The 25,454-nt window shown below is 37.7% G+C and overlaps 1 long non-coding RNA gene across 2 annotated transcripts in view; it reads right to left on the reverse strand.

Moving 5' to 3' along the window:
- Positions 1 to 25,454, reverse strand: part of LOC127552401 (uncharacterized) — a 67,655-nt gene that overhangs the window by 24,544 nt on the left and 17,657 nt on the right. The window lies entirely within an intron of this gene.

Raw genomic sequence — 25,454 nt, forward strand, 5'->3', positions numbered from 1 at the left:
TACACACACACACACACACACACACACACACACACACACACACACACATACACAATCTAAAAGTCAAGACAAGTCAACAAACATTAATTAAATACCTACTGTATGCCTACTGTATGCCATGTGTTATAGGCTGTAGCTATAAAGAAAATGTTAAAAAAAAGTGCTTTCTTCTCTCAAAGAGTTCACACTCTAATGAGAATGGAAATATTGAATCACCTTAAGAAAACTTTCCTGACAGTGCTGTCAGAGCCCAATCAAAAAAGCAGGACACATCTCCGGAGTTAAAGAATAGCCTTGGAAATTTCTACTCCATCAGAGGTAGCTGAATTCAAGGTAATCATGAATCCTTTTTGTTTAAAGGACAAAAAATGGATTTTTCTAATCACTGTCACAGGTATTAAGCAGTTTAGTGGAGCAGAAAAAGAATTGGATTGGGAGTGAGAGAATCAGAGTTTGAATCTCATTTCTTCCCATGTGACCTTGTTGAAATCATCTCATTTTTGTGCCTCCATTTCTTCACCTGTAAAGTGAGCCATTGAAAGAGATGTCCTCTAAACTAGCTCTAAATTCTCTAGTCTCATCTGATCCTCACATCATTCCTATGAAGCACAAGGATAATTATTATGTTCATTCAACATGTGAAGAAACAGGTCCATTGAAGTCATAAGGCACAATAAAAGTATCTCAGTTGACAGAACCAGATTGAATACCCAGGTCTCTTGATGCTCATGTCCGTGCTCTTTCTATTAGATCTCCAGTCATAGATAAACATATAGTAAACCCAATCACAAAGTCAGGAGAAGCTTTCTGCAGCTTGCATGATATGGGCAGCAGTGAGGGCTTAGTGCAACAAAGACTGAAAAAAATGGAGCCATCTGCTGAAAATTATCTCACCTCAAATCATTCAAACCTCTTTCTCCTCTTTATTCTCCTTCAATCCTATCTCTAATGAAGAGGTGGCCCTTCTCTCTGACCAGGTTAACCACTCTACATATACCTTAGATCGCATGCCCTCTTATCTTCCCTATGAGATTGTCCGCCTATTTCCCTTTCCTTTCCCCCATCATTCTTATTTTTTCTAATCTTCAATGTCTTCCTAACTGCAGACCTTTTCCTTGTTATCTACAAAAATGTCCATGTCTTTTCTGGTTCTTTAAAAATCTCCACTTCATCTCCATGACTATTTCTTGCTGTCATCTTATATACATCCTCCTTTTGTTGGTTTAACATCTTGAGAAGCTGTCTACACTTAGTACTTCCACTTTACCTCTTGGTTGCTTCTAATCCTTCTGCAAATATCTCTGCCTTTCATCATTCAACAGAAGCTTCCCTCTCCAAGGTCACTAACAATCTCTTAATTACCAAACCTATTGATCTTTTCTGAATCCTCTGTTTTCTTGACCCCTTTGCATCCCTTGATACTTTTCCCCTTTGTTTTCATGGTTGAATTCTTTCCTGATACCCCTACCTGTCTAAAGGCTCCCAAAGCTACTATGATAGGATCTACATCTATATCATGCTTGCTTACTGTAGTTGCCCCTCAAGGCTCTCTTCTCCTTTCATAGCTTCTGGATTAATGTCTGTCTCCTTGGGCTCAATTGATAATCTCTGTGCAGATGACTTCCAGATCTACATAAGCAGTTCTAGTCTCTCTTCTGGATTCCAGTCTAATATCACCTACTGAACATTTTAAACTAGAAACCTATAGATAGTTCAAACTCAACATGCCTAACACAAAACTCATTACCTACCCTCCTCCCCCCGCAAAAAATCTACTCTTTCCCACTTTTTTTATTATTGAGGACAACACCATCTTTCCAATCACCAAGCCTCAAAAACTGTGACATCCTTTATTTCTTTACTTTTACCCATCCCATATATCCAATCTGTTATCAAACCTTGTCATTTTTACCTTCACAATATCTCTCATGTACATTACCTTTTCTCCACTACATAACCAATACCCTGGTACAGATTTTCATCAACTCTCACCAGGTCTATTGTAATAGCAATTTTTTTTTTTACCATCTCCCTATCTCACCCAGACTGAAAAGCAGCAGCCACATCAGTATTGGTTCGTATCCTAATACTGATTTGATATTTTTTCAACCTAGACCTATTCATCTCTTTTTGGAAGTCTGATAGCACATACACACACACACACACACACACACACACACACACACACACACACACACACACCCTTCTCCCTAAAAGACGCAGCAAATTAATCATAGATATGGTGCAAATACCCATCTGCTTTAGCTTTACTATAACTCAGAAATTCAATTCTCAGGTAACCCACCATCCTCAGCTTATCCAGCAGCAGGAATTAAAAGTTTGTACCATCATGTCTAGCTGGCAATATTTTTCACCCTGGATGAACCTCAAGTCTCTCTTCACTCCAATCCATTCTCCACAAAGCTGCCAAAAGGATGTTCCTATAGTATGTCTGACGATATCACACACTTACCCTACTCAATAAATTAGTTTAGTGACTCTTTATTAAATACAGTTTCAAATATCAAGTTCTCTGACATTTAAATCTTCACAATCTAGACCCTACCTACTTTTCTAGTCCTTTTACACTTTATTCCCCTTCATGCACTCTATGATCTAACTAAAACTGGCGTGTTTGCTGTTCTTCACACCAGTGACTCCATCCCCAAATTCTGTTTTTGTAATGCCTGTTACCATACTCTTACTCATCAATAATTCTTGCAATCACTAGCTTGTTGTTTTTATTGTTGTTGATAATGATGATGAGAACCAGTGACATCATAGTGGTGATGTCTTGACTTGCTTTCCTCAATTGAAATCCCAACTTAAACAAAATGGTTTTCCTTAATGTCATTCCCTACCCCAAATCCCAACCTTTTCTTTCCTTTCATGAAAACCTTCCATAAGCCATATTTGTCTCACCCATTAGAATGTGAATTCCTCGGTGAAGTAAGATATTGTTGCATTTCTTTGCATTTATAGCCTTAATTCTTGTGCCTGGAACACAAATGTTTATTGATTGCCTGATTGGTTTAATTTACTCCCCAGTGCCTGCATTTGCCATTTTGTAATTCTCCTAACCAAAATGATCCTTTCTGTGTACCACTCCTCTAAATGGATTGTTTCCTTTTATTAGTATGCAGACTCTTTGAGGGCACAGGTTATCTTATTTTTCTATTTGCGACCTCATTATCTAACACAATGCTTTGGCACATTGTAAATATTTAAGAAATTCTGTTTCATGTTTGTAGTGGCAAGGACTTAGAAAATGAGTGGATGCCCATCAGTTGGAGAATGGATGAATAAGTTATCATAGAATGTTATGGAATATTATTGTTATATAAGAAATGATGATTTCAGAGAGGCCTGAAGAGATTTATATGAACTGATGCTAAGTGAAGTGAGTAGAACTAAGAGTACATTGTACATTAGGTACATTTTATTCAAGATTATATGATGATCAACTCTGATGGATGTGGCTTTTTTCAACAATGAGGTGATTCAAGCCAATTCCAATAGACTTGTGATGGAGAGAGCATCTGAATCCAGAGAGAGGACTATGGAGACTGAATGTGGATCAAAATATAGCATTTTCACCTTTTTGTTGTTGTTTGCTTGCTTTTTTTTTCTTTCTCATTTTTTTTCTTTTTGATCTGATTTTTCTTGTGCTTCATGATAAATGTGGAAGTATGTATGGAATAATTGCACATGTTTAATACATATTGAATTATTTGCTGTCTAGGGGATGAATGGAAGGGAGAGAGAAAAATTTGGAACACAAGATTTTACAAGAGTGAATGTTGAAAACTATCTTTGCATATATTTTGAAAATAAAAGCTATTTAAAAATGCTATTTCACTCATTCTTTCAAACCTATGTCATCTGACTTCAAATATAATGCCCTTTACCCCTTATTTCTCAGGAATTAAGAAAGAACCAAATCGTTCTAAACATCTTTCTCTTTTTCCTATTCTTCCCTTCCTAAGACATCTCTCCTTTTCCTTTTCCCTTCCCTTCCTCCCACCAAGCACATCTATGAAGCATGTGAACAACTCCTGTCAGCAAGATGTGTTAGTAATTGTGCAATGAGGGTGACATTTAGATTCACAGTCCTGGAATAAATCGAAGGATTTGGATTTCCCAGAACACTAAATTTAACCAACCCAACATCCCCAAGGGAAAGGTATTAAAAAAAAAAAATTACTTTTTCAAACTGGACCTGCAAAATCAAAATACCTGGGTCTGAATTTTCTATAGCCCACCCTTAAGAGGAGGGACAAAGGAAAAAGAAGAGTAGGATAAACTAAGCTTAGATAAAAATCTCATTTACCAAACTGTAATGTCTGCTCCAGGCTCTAATAGTTCCTAATCACTTTTCTCATTGTCTGTCTTAAAGCTAGGTAGTGTCAGGCTTTCACCTCCCTCCTAGGAAAACCCTGCCCCCACCAGGAAAGAAGGGAGGACAAAAAAGCTGTGTAAGCACTCTTATCGCCTGCCCTTCTTAGCCACAATTCTGCTACTAAGTTAGAATGAAAATGGCACTATCTCTATTCCTATCCCCTCACCCCTTTCTTTTTCCACCAAGAAGGTTAGAATCTATCTTTTGTGCTGCCTTTCTCTGCGCCCCTGCCCCACCGCCAGGAGTCTTGAGACATAGACAAGAAGGAGAGCTCCTTCCAAAACATATTTAAACATCTTTCTCATTTCAATTTTTTTTCCAATTAACAAAAACAGATTTTTTTTCTCTCCCATCTTTTCATCCCCTAAAAAAAAGAAAAAAAATCAAATCCTGGTTTCCCCCATTTGTTGTTGTGTTGTTCAGTCACTTGCTGTCCTATCTAACTTTCCACGATCTCATTTGGAGTTTTCTTGGCAAAGATACTAGTTTGATATTTCCTTCTCCAGGTCATTTTACAGATGAGGAAACTGAGGCAAACATAATAAGTGACTTGCTCAGGGTTACACAACTAATAAGTATTAGAGGTTAGACTTGAACTTGGCTCTTTCTTACACCAAGCCTGGTAATCTATCCACTGTGCCACCACACTGCCTTTCCCACTGAAAAATATCTCATTCCTCATACCAACCCCATCATCTTTCTATCAGGAGGTGGGTTGCAGAGTTCATCAGTGATCTTTTAGAATCCTGTTTGATCCTTGGGTTGGTCAGAGTACTTAAGGTTTCCAAAGTTGTCTTCATCCTTGTTATTGTATAAATTGTTCTAGTTCTGCTTACTTCTCTGTATATAAGTTCATGTGAGTCTTTCCAGGTTTGTCTAAAGTCATCCTTTTTGTCATTTCTTACAGCAAAACAGTATTCCATTACATTAATATACCATAATTTGCTTTCCAATCAATAACCATCCCTCTAGTTTCAAGTTCTTTGCTACTACAAGAAGAGCTATTATATATTTGTATATATGGGTCCTTTACCTCTTTCTTTGATTTCTTTCCTTTGGTGAGATTTTAAAAATCAATGCCCTGTTTATGATCCTGCTGCTAATGATCAGCTTTCATTGGTATGCACACATGTTATTATTCTAATGGAAATGATAATGATCTGTGAGATGCATTCTTCCTCCTCTTTTGTCTCTAGAAGTTTCTCTCTCTAGAAGATAGAATTATTTAGCAGTGGGGAGGAGGGGAGGAGAAAGACAGAGACAGAGACAGAAAAAGGAGGGAGGAAGAGAGACAGAGATAGGGAGGGAGGGAGGGAGAAAGTGACAAAGACAAAGAGATGGAAAAAAGAGAAGGGAAATAAAAATGGGGGGGGAGTAGGAGGAAAAGAGACAAATTCAAAAAGAAAGGGAGAAAGGAAAGAATGAGGAAGAGACAGACAGAGAGGCAGAGACAGAGACAGAGAAAGTTTCAAAATTTCAATTGCTCAGGTCCAAGATAGATGACAGTTCATGGAATAAAGACCTGGAGTTTTACGGTATATCAAATGTAACATAATTGAATAGAGCAGCATGGGAGCCCTAAACACTAAAAGAAGCTCAAGGAAAAGATCTGTACCTGTGATTTCATTGGTGCATAAAACTTCCAGATAAGGAGACTCCCTTTACCAATACAGGTCAGTACCAGAATTCTCAGCAGTTTATTATCCTAGAGAGTTTTCTAGATTGATAGGGTCAATCTTAAATAGAAATGGGAACCATTAATCTATATAGAAGGATTTGTACATGTCATGTATGAACTTAGTTTTAAAATGTAATATTATTTATGTTTCATTCCATTTAAATATTTTTTAAAAATACTTCCCAGTTATATTTTAATCAAGTTCAGACACTCCTCAAGAATGTTGCAGGTCACATTCAGCTTCTGGGCTGCATATATGAACTTTCTGGTCTGGAGCAAGGTATGATGAAATAACTTGCTCAAAGTCACAGTTTGGGTGAGAAGCAGAACTGAAACTCAGATCTTTGCTGGCTTCAGGGTGTATTATCTATCCATGCCAAGGAATCTTAACCTGTAGTCTGTGAGCTTTTTTTTTTCCATATTTTTATAACTTCATTCAGTAGCCAGGTGGTATAATTGATAGAGCATGTCAGATCTCAAACACTTATTAGATGTGTCATCCTGGGAAAATCATTTCACTTCCATCTCAGTTTTTTCATCTATAAAATAGGGATAATAAAAATAACATCTACCTCCCAAGGTTGCTGTAAAGGATAAAAACAAGTTAATATTTGCAAAATGCTTTGCAAACGTTAAAGGAATATACAAATATTAGCTATTATTATTCACATAATTGGTTTCCTTGGTAATCATGTATTTTATTTTATGCCTCTTAAAATGTTATTCTGAGATGAGATCATTAGGATTCACCTGTCCCTGACACAAAAAAAGGTTAAGAACCTCTGCATTACTCTAACCTGCCTCTCAATGAGATCTTAGCCTGCATTGATAGAAAGCTTCCAGAACAAAAGGGAAAAATAGCTCTGGAATTCTCTGTACTGATCTGAGTACATCAGACATAATGTATATACTGTTCATTTTGGTTCTAGGAGTCATTTGTTTTTAGGGACATTGAAACAACTTGAAGTTGTTATATAAGCACCAGTAGAAGAAAAAAGGAGCAAAAGTTTCCAGAAAAGATCACTAGATTCTAGTTTTCTTTCTAATATTCTTTGTCACTTTGGTCAAGAAGTCTAAATGGGGAAATCATCTCTGTGTTTGAATATTTGAAGAAATGATATGTAGAAGGCGTAATAGGTATATTCTTCTGGGTTCTAGAGAGCAGAACTAGGAAATTAATAGATCAATGAGTAGAAGCCAAAATGAGGTAGTCTAAAATCTACCTTCCTGTTGATCAGAGCCACCAAACAAAAGAGCCATCCTTTAGTGAGTTCCCAGTCAGCAGAAGTGTGCTGTGCCTCCTAAATAATTTCTAAGATACTTTCTGGGTGTGAAGTTTTCAATTCTGTAGTTTGGGGGTTGAGCTGTCCCTTCTACTCTTCCTTCCCTGCAGCCACCACTCTGAAAATCTGCCTTTCTCGCAGCCAGGGTATCACCCCATCCACCTTTGGTGGTGGTTCAGCATATTTCCATGGGAAATAAATGTTATTTTCTGGTGCACTGGGGCTTCATTAGTCTTCCTGTCAGAGGGAATCAAAGAGGGCGGGTGAGAAAGCCTCAAAGAAAGCAGCTTCTTGCTTACACCAGGCAGAAAAGGATAATGTTACCCGAGGAAAAAGAAAGGGAGAGGGAGAAATGGAAAACTAACTTCCTCATTTAATCAAGTTGAAACATGGATTATATGAGGTTGAAAAACAGTTACCTTGTTCCTCACACAAGTCTCTTGTTCTGTCCAGGGCTATAAAACCCTTTGCGATTTTATCTTTTCATAAACTTTTATTGAATCTGATGTTCAGAGGGCCATTGAGGACCATCCAATTAAACTTCCTCCTTAATCCCATTTTTAAATCCCAGTACTGAATTGATGGGAGATTAAAAGCTAATAAAGATGACAAATGAGAGCAGATCAGCAGGGGATAAAGGTAGTGGGGAGGGAGGCTGGGAGAAGAGGAAAGTCCCATTCTAGGTGATAAAAGAGGGGAATGAAATTTAATGGTTGTTCACAATAAGCTAAAGGAAAGTCAGAAAAATAAGATTCAGGTGTCCCATCGAACAATACTGGTTTTGTGAAGGTGTGATCACAGGTGAATTGTATGATGTAATTTCAAGCTGGGAGAGATCATAGGTTCTTAGAGCTAGAGCCAGAAGGGACTTCAGGGATCTTTCTAGTCCAAACCCCTCATTTCACAGATGACAAAAAATGAATTTAAGGGTGAATAAGTGATTTTTCTCAAAGTCACACAGCTAGCAGTGGAAGACTTGAGATTCCAAACTAGGTCTTCTGATTCTACATGTAATATTCTTTCAACTATGCTACATTGGATTTGATGCATGAAATAGGCCTGCCCAAAGGTCTTATTTTGAAAACATTGCCCACTCAGTGTGATTCCAGAGTGCCGGATAATACCTACCTGGACCTTAAAAAAGCATGATATGCCAAGTCTTGGTGGTGGTGATTTCTCGGTAGTTTTCAGTCACATCCAACTCTTTGTGCCCCTTTTGGGGTTTTCTCAGCAAAGATACTGGAGTGATCTGGCATTTCCTTCTCCAGCTCATTTTACAAGTGAGTAAACTGAGGCAAGGAGGATTAACTGATTTCAGGGTCACATAGCTCATAAGTATCTGAGGCTGGGATTTAAATTCAGGTCTTCTTGACTTCAGGGCTAGAGTTCTATTTACCTTGCTGTGCTAATTCTTGGAGGGGGGTGGGGGTAAATAAATATACCAGGACCACTAAATGATTATTATCTTTTTTTTTTAATTGTTACTTACTGAATCTTCCTATCTTGTCCAAGCTGGAGCCCAACACTCAATTATAGACCCAGTCCTAGTATTTCTCAGTACAGGAATGTTGACCTGAGCTATCTGTAACAATGATCAAATATCCCCTTTTTAAACAGCCTGGTGTTCCCTCCAAGTTCCTCCACTGCTCCCTGGTACTCACCATATTGCTTCCAGAATCGGTATGGATAATTGATGGGCTCATCCCACTAAAATATAGAATTCTTGACCTCAAGAAATTCATCAGCTTCAGCCTCCCTTAGAGCAGGGATTATAGGCCTGGGCTGCCATTCAAAGGTATAAATTTAGGAGGCTATATGTCGATTCCAGTGTTGTGTCACTATTCAAAGCTATTTTCATTCATTCATTTTCATTTCATTCATTCATTTGAACATTCACCTTCATACCATTTCTTGAGTTCTGAATATGTGCTAAGCTATGCTGTGCATACCAAGATGAATAAGGAACATCCTCTGTTCTCATCCATTTGAGCAGTTAAGAAGGACATGGACTATTCTAGTATAAAATTAGAAATTGTCTTCAGAGCTTATGGCACATTCTTTTGTATTCCCTCAGGGATGGTCAGTATGAAGTCTCTGAGGCTAAATGTGGTCTTTGAAAGCAATCTAAAGTCTTCTGAAGCCAAAGGAAATGCCCAGGCTAAATGGTGATATTTGTAGTCCCACATAACTATAAAGGAGTAGTCTGATTCTCATAAACGAATTTCAGAAGAGTAAAGGAGAGGCAAAGTCACTGGGACTAGCTTCTCCCAAAGGTACTACTGTGAAGGAAGATCCTCATTTAAATCTACAAAATCTGATAAAAATCCATCTTATTACTTTACAGTCAACATGGTCTAATTCATCTTCTTCTCCTACACTTCAACTTTCCTGAAATTTTACCAAAAAAGATTCATTCCTTCAAGCCTAGAAAGTATTATCTAAAAATTCATTCTTTCAAAAAATATGAGTATCTTTTGAGAAAGATAAACACATTGAGTAACAGTATAGCATCATGGGTAGCGGGCTGGCCTCAAAGTCAGCAAAATTTGGATTCAAATCTAGGAAACATACTAGCTGTGTGACTTTGAACAAATCACTTAACTCTAAAGTGCCCAAGAAACTGCCTAAGATTACAGATTGCGGAACAGGTACCTCCTTGTTAAATGGAGTTTCTTCATTGGGAATCTCCAATGCCAATGGAATCACAATCCAAAATAACATATTAAACTGTTTTGACTCCTTTAGGCTTCACTGTGATTCACTAAGTAGACAGTTAAGTAGATGATAGTTTATTAAGTGGTTAATGTATGACAGGTACTGTGCTAAATGCTGAAGATATAAATACAAGCCAGCAGGATGGCTCATACTGTCAAGAAGCTTACATTCTAATAGAGGAAATATAAAGATTATTCCCCTAAGAAGGAGGGAAAGAGATCACAGGACATGGAGACCTGAATCCCAACAAGATAAAATAAGATGTCACCTATCAAAGCCGGTGGACTTAGGGGCAGCATCCCAAGTTCTGGTAAAAAGGGCCAATGAGGATCATGGCCCAAGAGCAGAAGGCTTGGTATGGAGACCAGACACCCAAAATGCCCAGGTCAAGAATTACACAAACCAGCATATAATAAAGCAAGAACTATAATTGTGACATCCCAATGAGTAAATATTGTCTACATGTTTGTAAGGCATGTATCTTTGAAATCACATCATCCAACACCCTTATTTCTCAGATGAGAAATCTAAGGTCCAGGGAAAATTAATTGACTTGTCTGAGTTCACCCAGATAGTAAATAATAAAGCAAGGATTTTAATCCAAATCTCACTTTAAATTTAATGAGTTTTTTGGTTTTGTTTTGTTTTGTTTTTTTACTTTATGAGGATATGTTTCTGCTTTAACCACCCCTTTGAACATCTCTTGTGATAAGTAACTCACTTTGCTTGTCTTTTTCTTCACCCATTCCAACCTCAGATACCCTATTCCTTTGTAAAATAGCTCAGTTATATTGAGCTCAAATTTGGCTTTTTGAACTGTCACCCATTGGTCCTAGTATATTCCTTTGGGGGTCAAACAGAACAAATCTAAATAAATTCTGTTCAAAAATAAAATAAAAAAATCAGAAGTAGTAAAAAGCACCTTTGATTCTGAAAAGCTGTATTCAAACCCAAGCCCTATTACTTACTAGCTGATGACTCATGTACAAAGGGTGAAAGGGAAGGTAGCAAGCTTTTATTAAGTGATCTAACCACTGCACCTATTTTGCTGTATCATGAAACAAGTGATTTAGGGTTTTTTAAATCCAATTTCCTCATCTGTAAAATGGGGATATTAATATTTGCACTGCCTAACTTAAAGGTATATTGTGAGAAAGTTCTTTGAAATGATAAAATTCCATAGAAACATGAGCTAAAGTGATCTCATCTGAAGACGTTTAGGTGGTACAATGGATAAAGTACCTGGAGTCAAAAAGACCTGAGTTTTAATTCACTAGCTATGTGATCCTGGGCAAGTCACATAATTCTGTTTACCTCAGTTTCCTCATCTGTAAAATGAACAGGAGAAAGAAATGGCAAACCACTCCAGTATTTTTGCCAAGAAAACCCCAAGTGGGGTCACAAAGGCTCATACACAACAGAAATATCTCAACAGCTACAAACCATCTCTATTTTCCTAAATCCCTTCATCTAATCCCCATAAGATAGTTAACAATTCCTTGGCATCCTGGCCCTTTTTTCTATGAATTCTCTCAACCTGAAAGTATCTCTTCTGGAATGTGTTGTCAGAAATTGAATACAATATTTCAGATATAGATGAATCATTGATAGTTAAAGTCCCTATCTTTGATAGTCAGTTAGATGGTGAGTGGATAGAGCACTGAGCCTGCTGTCAGGAAAACCTGAGTTCAACTCTAAACTCAGACACTTATGAGCTTACTAGCTTGTTTTCCAGCACCTTGGTGATGAAGCCATTGCATCAAAAGATCAAATGTGAGTAGATGATCTTAGATAGACCATTGCTAAGCCTATATATTCACAGCCTGCCCAACTTACATGGGACCTTCAGAGCTTGTGCTGAAGAACATGCACTGAAATGACCTACGTGTTAAAATAAGGAATCCAGAGGAGGGCTTTAATAGAGCATAAGAATAACATTAGCCCCTGCCTCCTGCTCCTCTTCACCTCACCCTCAATCACCTAATAAAACTCTATTCTTTGTCTCCGACTCTTTTTACAAGTTAATATTCACTTCATCACATTTAATTAACACAAGGAGACTGGTGCTGTCTCATCACTGGGCTTGGATAGCAGGAGCCCATGCCTCCCTTGGAGTTCAATCACAGAGCTGTCTTACACAATTAGCTTCCTTCCTCCTGATCTGAAAGCTCCATGCCCATAAATATCGTCCAATTTTATTGATATTTGTAATTAAAACTACCAAACAGGCCACACTCTGCTGAGCAAGTTTGCAACACATACATCAATAATGGGAACAGGAGCATATTTATATGTGTACATTTGATAGATAATAATCCCAGGCATTTCTCATTTTGAGAACATCATGTGGAAACCAGCTAATTAATCCCTACATCTCTCCTGGGGCAAGAGGGTATTTTTCATATACATCTCCATTCTTTACCATTTCCTCTAGCAGTCTCAAGGAACCCAAGGGACAAATAAGTGGGGAGAACTGGTTAGAAGTTGAAGAGAGGAATCAACAATAAAGGCCAAGGTAGCTATAAAGAACTAAGTATGTGCTCAGACCAGATCTTCTAACCTGGACCTTTTTACTACCAGCTGAGAGTCTTTCTTTTTCCTTCAGATCAGTGTATTACCTTCTAGAAAGCTGTTATAAAATTTGTCCAGGAAGGAAAAACCTTCACACTTCCAGATATAGCTCCAACTCTGTCCCTGAGTCATCATTCTCTGTCTTCCTCAAATAATTTCCTTGAGTTTTTAGAGCTGGTCCATTTTCTGCCACCACCATACCTAACCCTCAGGTGAGCTTCATTTTTTCTTAGTGATTCAAGTTGTGGGGGGGAGAGGGGAGAAGGGAGGATTTCTCCTAAACAAAACCACAAATTCCTAAACATTGTACTATCTTCTCATTATTTATCTCTTCAGGTTGAAAGAAGGAAATGGTTGAAAGAAAACTAGTCAGTTAGATGTTACAGAATCCAACATAAAATCTATTCCTTTAGCATAAATGGTCATCTGTGTGATAGTGACAAACTTAGTCTCTTGCCCAGTTTACTCCCACAACCCATAAACAAGACAAATTAACTCTAAGGGAATCGCAAGTCTCACACCCAAGAGGTAGTGTGGATGGTGCCATGGATTTAGTACAGAATTTCGAGTCACAGAACTTAAGCTCTAATCCTAACTTTCTACTCAAAATGCTACCTCTTAATCAAGGCCCACATTACATTCCACTTTCTCCTGCATTTGCTCAACATCTCTTTCCATAGCAACATTCTCTGGGCATTGATCATATTCTGCTCTGCCTTACACATGTGTATGTCCATGTCTTATTGTGGTGAGGCTTGCCTAGCTTATTCCTTTCATTATTCAGAACATTGAAGCAAGAGAAAGCAAAAGACTTGCTCACGTTGACAAAAACATCTGTGAGTTATTTTTACCACATCATATAGTTCAATCAATATATCTGAAACTTTTCTGTAATATTACTTTCAGAAATTGCAGGGTTTGCTTTTTTTCTTTTCAAAACACATCCTTAGAGCAAATATATAGATGTTTCTTATTAAAAGCATGTTTTACCTTGTTTTCCAATCAAAGGAGGAAACTGTCCCTCTGTCTTCTGCCCCGGTCAGATCACATCTAGAATATTGTGTTCAGTTCTGGTTACCACATTTTAGAAAGAACATTAATAAGCTGGAATGTGTCCAGAGGAGGACATAACAGATGGTGAAGGAAGAAACTAGAAACCACACTATAAAAGAATTGGTAAAGATAATTATACTGGGGAGGAAAAGATTTAGGAGGTCTTATAATAGCTCTTTTCAAATACTTGAAGGACTATCATGGGAAAGAGAGATTAGATTTGTTTTGCTTGATCCCATATAATAGAATTGGACACACAGAGCAATGGGTAGAGGTTAGAAAAAAGCATATCTGGGCTGGACATAAGGAAAACCTTGGTAATAATTGAAGCTGTCCCCAAGTTGAATGGGCTGCCTCAGGAGCTCCCTATCTCTAGAGGTCATCAGACAAGTTGAATGAGCATTTGTCAGGAATGCTGGAGAGGGAATTCTCATTCAAGAAATCATTGGACTAGATGACTTCTGAGTTTCTCTCTAATGCTAATAGTGTGTTGTTTTCTTTTTGTTCTTGTTGTAGAGTAAGGTCACAGAATCAAAAATCTTATACTTAGATTTTATAAACATTATTTTTTCCTTAGCCAATCTCTATTTGATAACTTTATATTTATGTTGGTATGTATGTATGTATATGCTTATCTCCCCATTAGAATGTTAGCACATTGCAAGTAAAGAGAGAGAGACAGATAGAGACAGAGAGAAGAAAAAGAGACAGAGACAGAGACAGAAACAGGAAGAGTGAGAGAGAGAGAGAGAGAAGCAGAGAAAGAGAGACAGAGAGGAGGAAACAGACAGAGAAACTGAGAGAGAAATACAGAGAGAGACAGAAAGATAGAAGTTAGTAGATGAATCAATCAATAAGTGAAATAAAAGGATAAATTGGTTGATTAATTAGTTCTTTGATTAGCATCACTATCAACAAGATAACAAGTCTCTGTTCAATTGTGAACTTATTGAAGACAGGGCCTGCGTCTCATTTCTTATTTTTCCTATGGCTTACTCTGCAGTACCTTTCAAAGAATAAATTCTTCATAAATATTTAAGATGCTATTAAGTGGAATTTAATTTCAGTACCTCTCAGAACATCTTTCCAAATTCTCTTTCTCACTGTGGGCCCTTCTGACCCTAACAACATTATACTTTTACTAGTCTTTCACCCATAACATCTACAAGTCCTATTTTTGTGTCCTTTCTTCAAATATAAGTCACCTTTCTTCCTAATCCCAAATACTCTTCTCTTGGGTTTCATAAATACTTTGTAATTGTCTCCTTTATTCCTTAGGAAAATATCTATGATATCCGCCCCTGGAAATCCTCCCCTTCATCCAGCTTTCTTCTTCCTCTAGATACAATTCTATTTTCCTAGTTCACATTCTCAAGCTTGTTTTTACCTAAAGGGCTTCTTCACTTGTGCTCCTAACATCTGGGACATCTTTCAGCAAAGTATATATTTGTATCTAGAAAATCTTAAGTCCAAATTCAACTTCTGATCCTTACTAATTGTAACCATATCCAAAACATTTTATTTCTTTGAAACTCAGTATCCTTATCTTCAAAATGAGAATATATCTGTAGTACATGTTTTGTCCACAGATTTATTGTTGTGAGTTTTATTCTTTTTTGAGACTGACTCTCCCCATCTTGCCCAGGCCAAAAGTACAATGGCCACTCACACACTCAGTGCTTCAACTGATAAGCTTGGGTGCTTTAATCTGTTCTGTTTCCAAATAGACCAATTGACCTCTCAATAGGCAGTCTGGTGGTTTGCCCCTCCTGGAAGTCACTGTGTTGATCCTAGATTTAATAAGGATATCCAAAACATCTGTAGCTAAGTATTCCTGAGTTCGAAAGATCCATCAGCCTCAGCCTCCCTAAGTTGTAAAGATTTTCAGCCTTTTGCCACTATTTTGAGCCACAAGGTTGTTGTAAAGATCCAAAGACATATGGACACAAAGAGCCTTGCAAACCTAAAAACACTTTGTACAGAGTTAGAGCCAAAACAGCAAAGATAAGGCAAGGACTCACCTGACCTCTCCAAGTAACCCCTCCAAATACCTTTAAATAATGCCATAAAACTATGGATTGGCAGAACCTACAAAAGAACAGGGTATGCAGCTCAAGACAACATAGAAGATTGGTAGGAAAAGTTGGTCATACCTGAGTGAGAGGAGAGCACAGTCCAGTTCAGGCTGCACCAGCACAACTCCAGCCCCAGAAAACCAGGAACAGATCTTGGGAGCCACTAAATCAGCAGCAGCTACTGCTTCCAGAGCTCTCAGACCACAGAGGAAAGAGATTTGAACACCCGATCAGAAGATTACAAGAACCTCTTTGCCCATACATGGATCTTGTTCGGTCCTAAGTGGCAATCCCAGGTCAAGGTGGAGCACTAGCACATCAGAACTTGCCCCCCACAGAGAAGAGAGGACTCTCACCCTAGTTCCAGGGCAGAAAAAGAGTGCTTGTGGTCATTCTAAGACCAGAGCCCAGACTCTCCTTAAGTCATACCACCTTAGAAGAAATGAAAGCTTACAGCTGAAAGAAAACAGCTGCACAAAATCTCTGAAGATTTAGAGGAGTTCTCCTTTTATCCTGTAAGCAGAGTCCCACTTTAACAAAGAGTTAAAAGTCAAGAAATAGACTGACTCTAGTGACAAGGAAGATCAAAACATATACTCAGAAGAAAATAACAAAGTCAAATCTTCTACATCCAAAGCCTTTAAGAAAAATATGAATTGGTCTCAGGCCATGAAATAGCCCAAAAAAGATTTTGAAAATCAAGTAAAAAAGGTAAAAGAAAATTGGAAAGAGAAATGAAAGTTATGTGAGAAAAGCATGGAGGAAAAGAAGAATTGATAGCTTGGTAAAGGAGACACAAAAAATACTGAAGAAAATAACACCTTAAAAAACAAAATAAGCCAAATGGTAAAAAGAGGTACAACAAGCCAATCAGCAGAAGAATGTCTTAAAAAAGTAGAATTAATCAAATAGGAAAAAAGACACAAAAATTTACTTAGGGAAAAAACTCCTTAAAAAGTAGAATTGGCCAGATTTAAAAGGAGATTCAAAAGCTTATTGAAGAAAATGATTCATAAAAATTACAATTAAGCAAATGGAAGCTACTGACTTTGTGAGAAATCACAATAACACAAAGCCAAAAGAATGAAAAAATGGAAGATAATGTAAGTTATTTCATTGGAAAAAAAAAACCTGGAAAATAGATCCAGGAGAAATAATTTAAGAATTATTGGACTATCTGAAAGCCATGATAAAAAAAAATCTAGAAAACTTATAAGAAATTATAAAGGAAATCTGCCCTAATATTCTAGAACAATGAGGTAGAATAGATTTTGAAAGAATCCTTTCACCACTTCCTGAAAGAGATCCCAATATAAAAACTCCTAAGAGTAGTATGGCCAAATTTTAGACCTCCCAGATCAAGGAGAAAATATTGCAATCAGATGGAAAGAAATAAATTATCATCAAGCCACCATCGGAATGATTTAAGATTTAGCAGCTTCTATGTTAAAGGACTAATGGGGTTGGAATATGATATTCCAAACAGCAAAGGAGCTAGCATTATAATGAAGAATCACCTATCCAGCAGAATTGAGTATAACCCTTCAGGGAAAAGGTGGATAGTCACTGAAGTAAAGGACTTCCAAGAATTTTTTTATGAAAAGATCTGAGGTGAATAGAAAATTTGACTTTCAAATACAAGACTCAAGAGAAGCATAAAATGGTAAACAGGAAAGGGAAATTATAAAGGACATAATAATGTTAAACAATATACATTCTTTCATGGGAAGATGATACTTATAATTTATAAAAACATTCTCATTATTAGAACAGAAGAATATATATGTAGATAAAAGGCACAGGTATGAGTTGAAGATGAAAAGATGTTATCTAAAAGAATGAAATTAAGGGATGAGAAAGAAATATATTGGGGGGAAAGGGAAAGGGAGAAGTAAAATGGGATAAATTATCACACATAAAAGAAACAAGAATAAGTTTTTACAGTGAAGGGGAAAATACGAGAGTTGTGGATGGGGGTGAGTGAACTTTATTCTCATCAGAATTAGCCCAAAGAGGGATTAACATACTTAATTGGATATAGAAATTTATGTTACTGTTCAGAAAGATAGGAGGGAAAAAGGATAAGAGGAGAGCTAATAGAAGGGAGGTCAGATTGGGATAGGATAGTCAGAAGCAAAACATTTTTGAGAAGGGACAGAGTGAAAGGAGAGAGAGAGAGAATAGAATAAATGAGGGAGGGGGAAATACAATGGAGAAAAATACAATTAGTACTGATAACTGTGGGGGGAAAAGTTGAATCAAGTATATCTGATAAAGGCCTCATTTCTCAAATATATAAAGAAATGAGTCAAATTTATTTAAAAAAAAAAATAAGAGCCATCCCTCAATGGATAAATGATCAAAAGATATGAACAGTTTTCAGATACAGTAATCAATGTTATTTATAGTCATGTGAAAACATGTCCTAAATCATTATTCATTGCAGAAATACAAATTAAAACAATTCTGAGTACTACCCATACTTATTATATTGGCTAACAGGACAGAAAAGGAAAATGACAAGTATTGGAGGGCATGTGGAGAAAATGAGATATTAATGCACTATTGGTGGAGTTGTGAACGGATTCAACCATTTTGTACAGCAATTTGGAACTAAGCACAAAGAGTTATAAAACTATGTATATCCTTTCATCTAGCAATATCACTACTTGGTCCCTATCCAAAAAAGAGATTTTTTTTTAAAAAGGAAAAGGACCCATATATACAAAAATATTTGTGGCAGCTCTTTTCTGGTTACAAATAATCAGAAATTGAGGGGACGTCTATCAATTAATGAATGACTGAACAAATTGTGATTGTGATAGTATACTAATATGCTATAAGAAATTATGAGCAGGATGCTCTTAAAAAAACCAGGAAAGTCTTCCATGAGCTGATGCACAATGAAATATATTGTGTACCCAGTAGCAGCAATATTGCAAGATGATCAGCTAAGATGACAGCTATTCTCCTCAATACAATGATCTAAAACAACTCTACTGGACTTATGGTGAAAAAATGCTATCCATCCCCAGAGAAAGAACTGATGGTGTCTGAATACAAATTGAAGCATACTTTTTCATTTTATTTTTCTTGAGGGTTTTTTGTATATGTTTTCTTTCACAACATGACTAATATGGAAATATGTTTTGCATGATCACATGTATTGAATTGCTTTCCTTTTCAGTGAGAGAGATAGCAGGAGAAAGGGAGAGAATTTGAAATTTAAAGTTTTTTAAATGAATGCTAAAAATTATTTTTATATGTAATTGAGAAAAATCAAATACTAAATAAAAAACAAAATAATTGTATAAATGTCCATTAGTATTGTTATTTTTCTTGTTATCAGCCCCATGTAATGATTGAAACCATTACATCAAATCTCTTACCATCCAGAAGCCTTCTAGGTGCTCAGTTTCTTTCAGTTTCAAAGCCTGCATTCCCTTTTGAAGTTTTACTAGATCTCTGTTACCTCTACAGGGTTAAATAGGATGATACAGATAGCAGCTTTTGGTTCTCCTTTCATATATCCTTTTTTAAAAACTAGTTTCTACCATGCCTCCACTGTATGCGAAAAGAGATAAAAAGGATTTGCACCATAAAATTATAAGATTCTCTTTCCCTCCCCAAATGCCCCTGTTCCCAAAGAATACAAAGATGAGCTTATCTAATATATATTACCCCATGGCACAGAGGGGAAATCACATAAGCAGTCATGGAAGTTCACAAGATTAAGAGATAGAAAGGACAATGGAAATCATACAGTCAAATTACCTCAGTTTTATAGATGAGGAAACTTAAGTTCAAAGGTCAGTGGAAAATCCAAGCCCTAAAACCCACGTCTAAGGGTCTTCCCTCTATGTTTCACAGCTGACAATAAGAAAAACTAGTAAGCCAAAAGAGTTCAAGTGGATAAGAAACAAAAACCTTAAAGGCATTATTTCTCATTTCCCCTTTCTTCATGATGGAGCAGCAACTCATAGCAGTTTCTCTTCTGGGTACCCAAACATGGTTCTTCCTGTCTTTCTGTCTCTTTCTTTTATCTCTTTCTATATGTCTCTTGTTCTCTGTTTCTCATTATTTGTCTTTTTGTATGTCTTTCTGTGTTTCTCTGTCTTTGTCCCTATTTCTGTTTCTTTCTGGGAGGAAGAAAAAAAATGAACAAATGAATGGATGCATTAAAAAAAGAAAGAAGGAAGGGAGAGAAGAAAGGTGGAAAGAAGGAAGAAAGGAAGGAAGAAAAGAAGGAAGGAAGGAAGGAAGGAAGGAAGGAAGGAAGGAAGGAAGGAAGGAAGGAAGGAAGGAAGGAAGGAAGGAAGAAGGAAGAAAGAAAGAAAAGAAAGGAAGGAAGGAAGGAAGGAAGGAAGGAAGGAAGAAGGAAGAAAGAAAGAAAGAAAGAAAGAAAGAAAGAAAGAAAGAAAGAAAGAAAGAAAGAAAGAAAGAAAGAAAGAAAGAAAGAAAGAAAGAAAGAAAGAAAGAAAGAAAGAAAGAAACAAAGAAAAGAAAGAAAGAAAGAAAGAAAGAAAGAAAGAAAGAAAGAAAGAAAGAAAGAAAGAAAGAAAGAAAAATGCCAGTATGGGATGAATATAGAGGGAAAAAGGAAAAGAAAAAACAGGTAGGGGTCCTGAGACAGAGCCAACAAGAAATGGAGAGATCTGGCTAGATGAACAGATTGACAGTTGAGCCATAAAGGGAGCAGGGAATAGGGGATGGGAAGACATTTAGATAGCTGTCTCACTGGTATGGTTGGGCACTGGCATGTAGAGGCTCTAAAGAATTACAGACCAAAAGCTTCGTGCAGTGTGTATTCAAATCTGCCAAGATATTGTAGTTTTCCACCCTTGAAAGTTAGAATCCTAGAGCTCAAAAGAGCTTCCTTTTAAGACTATATTGAAGAAGAAAGTAGGAATGAATTCATTTGGGAAATATGGCTGAGAATGTTTCTTTTTGTTTTTTGTTTTTTTGGTTATTTTCTATTCTAATTAAATGTTTTTAGTCATAGTATCCTTAATTTGTTTTGGTCTCACTTTATATTAGTAGAATAACAACTAAGCATTTTATCCTAAATTGACTTTATGGATTTCACACTGGGACTCAACCATGCAGATACACTCACTAGGAAATACATATCATATATGTGAAAGACTAGTATAGTATAGCACATGGACAACATTTGGGGGCTCTGAAAATTTAGATTTATTGCCATCCAAAATGTAAATTGGTTAAACATTGTTACCCTTCTTCAGTGTGTTCTATGTCATTTTTTTATTGTTTTGAGTTTAGGCTGCTGGTTTTAGTAGCTTTGTATTTAGCAGAAAACTTGCTAATAGCCCAGTCATATCTGATTCTTGTTTAATTGTATAAAAGTGACATTAGGTATATATTTGCTGAAATGAATAAATGCTATTGCCACTCCAGCATTGGAGACTTCCAATAAGTGGTAATATTAGATTATTGAAAAAGATTATTGGTTTGGAGTGGAGGGAGGAAGGACTCACTGCTCTATGTGACAAAGATATTGAAGGAAGGTTATGTCATGCCATGGAATCTGAGGAAAAAGTAAAATACTAGGCTAAACATGCAAGAAAAAAATATGATGGGGGCAGCTAAATGGCACAGTGGATAGAGGATCAGCCTTGGAATCAGGAGAACCTGAGTTCAAATCTGACATTTGACACTTTCTAGATACATGATCCTGGGTAAGAGGAGAAGGAGAAGGAGGAGGAGGAGGAGGAAGGAGGAGGAAGAAGAAGAAGAAAAAGAAAAAGAAGAAAAGATAAGTTCCCCAGATTGAACTCCTTATGATGAAAGCACAATAGGTTGAACAAAACATAAAAGACTTTTTAAAGGGAGGGTCACCCATCCTTCTCCATTGGATCCATTGCTATCACTCTGCCTGATAGTGTTGTTTTTGTTCAGTTATTTCAGTCGTGGCTGACTCTTTGTGACCCCTATTTGGGGTTTGTTTAGCAAAGATTCTGCAGTGTTTTGCCATTTCCTTCTCCAGTTCATTTGCCAGATGAGGAAACTGAGGCAAACAGTTAAGTGACTTGCCCAGAATCACACAGTATCTGAGACTGTACTTAAACTTAGTTCTTCCTGATGCCAGTTCAGCACTCCGTTCACTGTGCCAGCTGCCCCAGTCAGTGACCCAGGAGCAAAATTTTCCTCTTGGGCATTTATCCACTGACAAGATAAGCACTGGATCATATTTAGGAAATGCTCTTCTTTAAGCCTGAGGGAAGCAAGGAGCTGTGGAGAAGGGACAGCAGTATAGACAATTAAGGTTATTCTCAGGGGAATATGTCCAATTACTAGAGAAGAAATCTTTGATATTTGTCTAGTACAGGCCACAGACAACATACAAAAATGGCAAGGAACCAATATGGAAACATGTAGGTGATTACTAGAGAGCCTCAGGGGACCCACCCTTGATATATATGAAGATGCAGGACCCAGATCATGGGTTGAAATGTTAGCAGAGCCAATTTGTTAGAATTAGGAGCACTGAAGACACCTATTTAAAGTGCCTATCTGTCTCTCACTAGAAAGCATAAAATAACTGTTATTCTGACAAGGTTGGAGTAGTTGCTGGAGAAGGTCAAGATCAAGGGGCCATATGAGTGTCTGTGTGTGTGTGTGTGTGTGTGTGTGTGTGTGTGTGTGTGTGTGTGATAATGGATTTGCTTGGGGGAACCTCAACTTGGACAGGTGGAAGGCTTATTCTAGAGGTCATCCTTCCCTGCCTTGGATTATAGCTCTGAAGGAAGCATCAAGAAATTGGAGGTTACCTATAGAAGCTGATTCATTAGGAGATGGGGATACAGGTAGTCAGCCGAGACAAGCATAAGCCCAGAAATGAGCCTGCAGACCAACCTAAAGGTTCTCACCCATAACACATGGAAACCACAATTAACAACAGTGGATTTGCCAGGCCCTTCAAACCAGTTAGATGCAGTGATGAGGTTTCCTCTGGAGAAATCCTCCAGTTAACATGATGGCTCCAGCTTAATGGGAGAAGAGGTTATACTTGGGATTGTATGGTGACCATAGATGGAGTACATTCATAAATGGCATTGAATGCCAACATTTTACATCATGTTCTATATATTTACATATATAGATGTACATGTAATTAATTAGGAAAGTCTAGGAAGTTCAGGAGAGGTACAGGCAGACAGAAAAGTCAAAAGAGGGGGAAAAAAGGAAAAGTACAAAAAGGAGGATGAACAGCAGGAACTTGAGAACCCAGCCTGGGAGTCTGGGGCACAAAGTATGAGGGACAACCAAAAAAGACTCTGCGTAACCAGATGTCAGGGTCTAGGCAAGAGATTGGATTGACAATCACAGGTGCCCAAAGAAAGAATTGAGCTTTTTCTCTGAGATATGGGCTTCTTAGGTCTTCCCATTTAGGACCAGAGACAATCATGGGCAATGATGAGCTTAGATGTCCAGACAAGGAGACAAACATGATTAGAAGATTTAGGGGGTGATGTAGACAAGGCAAGTATTGATTGACCACAAACACTCTAGTCTTTCTCCAATATACTCCTATATACCCTCTTCATCTTTGTCAATCCAAATAGACCATCAGGAATAGGATCTTATTCTATTCTGAGAGCCAGCTAATTACCTTATGAGGCATTTAATATTAGAAGTTCCCTGGCCCCTCTTGAACAATTTAAGATAAGGTCCCATTGGACTTGATCCAAGGGAAGTCAATCACTTGGATACCAAACCTCAGTTTGTCCCACACAAAGTGATGGCTTCTTCAGTGCACTGGAAATATTTCACATGCCATATCAGAAGGGCTCGTCATGAAGTCCTCAAAGGAAACAGGTTGGAAGGACTGAATTTATGAAGTACCACTGTATGCCAGGCCCTTCATTATGTGCTAGGGATATAAAGAAAGCAAAAAACACCACTTGTTCTCAGTAAGTTCACAATTTATTGGAGGGGAAGAAGGGAGATGAAAAATGCAAGCAGCAATACACAAAGAAGATAAGAACTGGGGTACTCTCAAAGAGAGTACTAGGAATAGCATTTTTTTGTGGAAAGTGGAATCTTAGCTGAGACTTGAAGGAATCCAGGAAATAAAGATGACATGAGAGGCATGGAATACAGCCAGCAAAAATGTCCAGGTGTCTTACTTGGGAGACAGCAAGAAGACCAGTGTCACTGAATCACAGAGAACAAAGAGGGGGAGTAAAGTATGAGTAGGCTGGAAAAGTAGGAAGGGCTTTAAAAGCCAGAGGATTTTATATTTGATCTGGAATTAATAGGTTGGCACTGGAATTTATTGAATAGTGATGTGACAGTGAGTTTTGTGTGAAGATCAGTTAGACACTGAACAGAAGATGGATTGTAGTAGGGAATGATGTACAGCAAGAATACCAGTCAGCGGACTATTGCAATAGTCAGGTGTGAGGGGATGAGGACCTGGACCAGAATGGTAGCAGAGTAAGAACACAGGAAAGGCCGTGAGTGAGAGAGAGTATGAAGGTAGAAATGTCAGGACTTGGAAACTGATTGAATATGGAGGAACAAATGAGATAACATATATAAAGCACTTCGCAGTTCTTACGATGCTATGAAAATGTTAGCCATTGCATATAGTATCAGGAGTTGAGGATGACAGCTATGTTGCAAATCTAGGAAGATAATGGTACCCTCAACATTAAGAGAAAGGGAAGAGGGTTTGGGGAGGAAGGGTGAGTTCACTTTTGGAGTTGAGTTTAAGACATCTATGAGACATCTGGTTTAAGATGCCCAATAGGCCATTGAAGATGCAAGACTAGAGATCAATAGAAAGGTAAGGGCTAAGCAAATAGATCTGCATAGAGATGACAATTGAATCCTGGGAGCTGATGATAACATTAAGTGAAATAGTATAAAGGAAGAAGAGAAAAGAATTGGAAAATATCCAAGCAGGATCTAGATCAAGATCCAACAAATAAAATTGAGAAGGAGCAGTCAGACAGGTAGGAGGAGAACCAGGAGAGAACAATATCACAAAAAGCCTAGAGAGGAGAATCAAGGAGAAAAGGGTGATAGACATTGTCTGAGGCTACAGAGAAACTGCTCAAGGGGAGTGAGGAGTGTGGGGTAACTGAAACACAGAACCAGAGTGAGAGGGGGAGATAAGCAGTCACTCACAAAGAGACTCTTCACAGCTTAATCTCCAAAAGCCCCATAGCTAGTGAAGCTCAGGGGTCATTGTCATAGTGGGTGAGGTGGAAGGAGACATATCAACAAGGAAAGAGAAGAAGAAACTTCAGCCAGATGGAGCATATTAGATAAAGGCAGAACAGGGTCATAATTACAGCTAATTGTGTTAAGTCTTGCCGTGTCTTCAAGAAAGGAGGGAGGGAAGTGAAGGTCTGTTCTCTTCAGATCTACGCAGCCTGCATATCCCCTACTGAAGGTCAACCTAATTAACGACAGCAAAAAGCCATCACTCTCTGTGTCTGGTGGTTCCACTAACAGGACATTCCACTTGTAGTCTGGGCATATTAGGCTGTGCTGGCGCTCGCATGTGTTTAATTCTCAGCCAGTATTTTATGTGCTCTCGCAGACAGAATTAATGGAAATAGGTCTGAGATTCAGATGACATCACATTGGTGACTCATAAATAGAAAGATGGATAGGTTTCCTCACCCAGGCCCACAACCAGCCCACCT

Source organism: Antechinus flavipes, chromosome 2 (genome assembly GCF_016432865.1).
Source record: "Antechinus flavipes isolate AdamAnt ecotype Samford, QLD, Australia chromosome 2, AdamAnt_v2, whole genome shotgun sequence".
In the NCBI taxonomy this organism is placed as follows: Eukaryota; Metazoa; Chordata; class Mammalia; order Dasyuromorphia; family Dasyuridae; genus Antechinus; species Antechinus flavipes.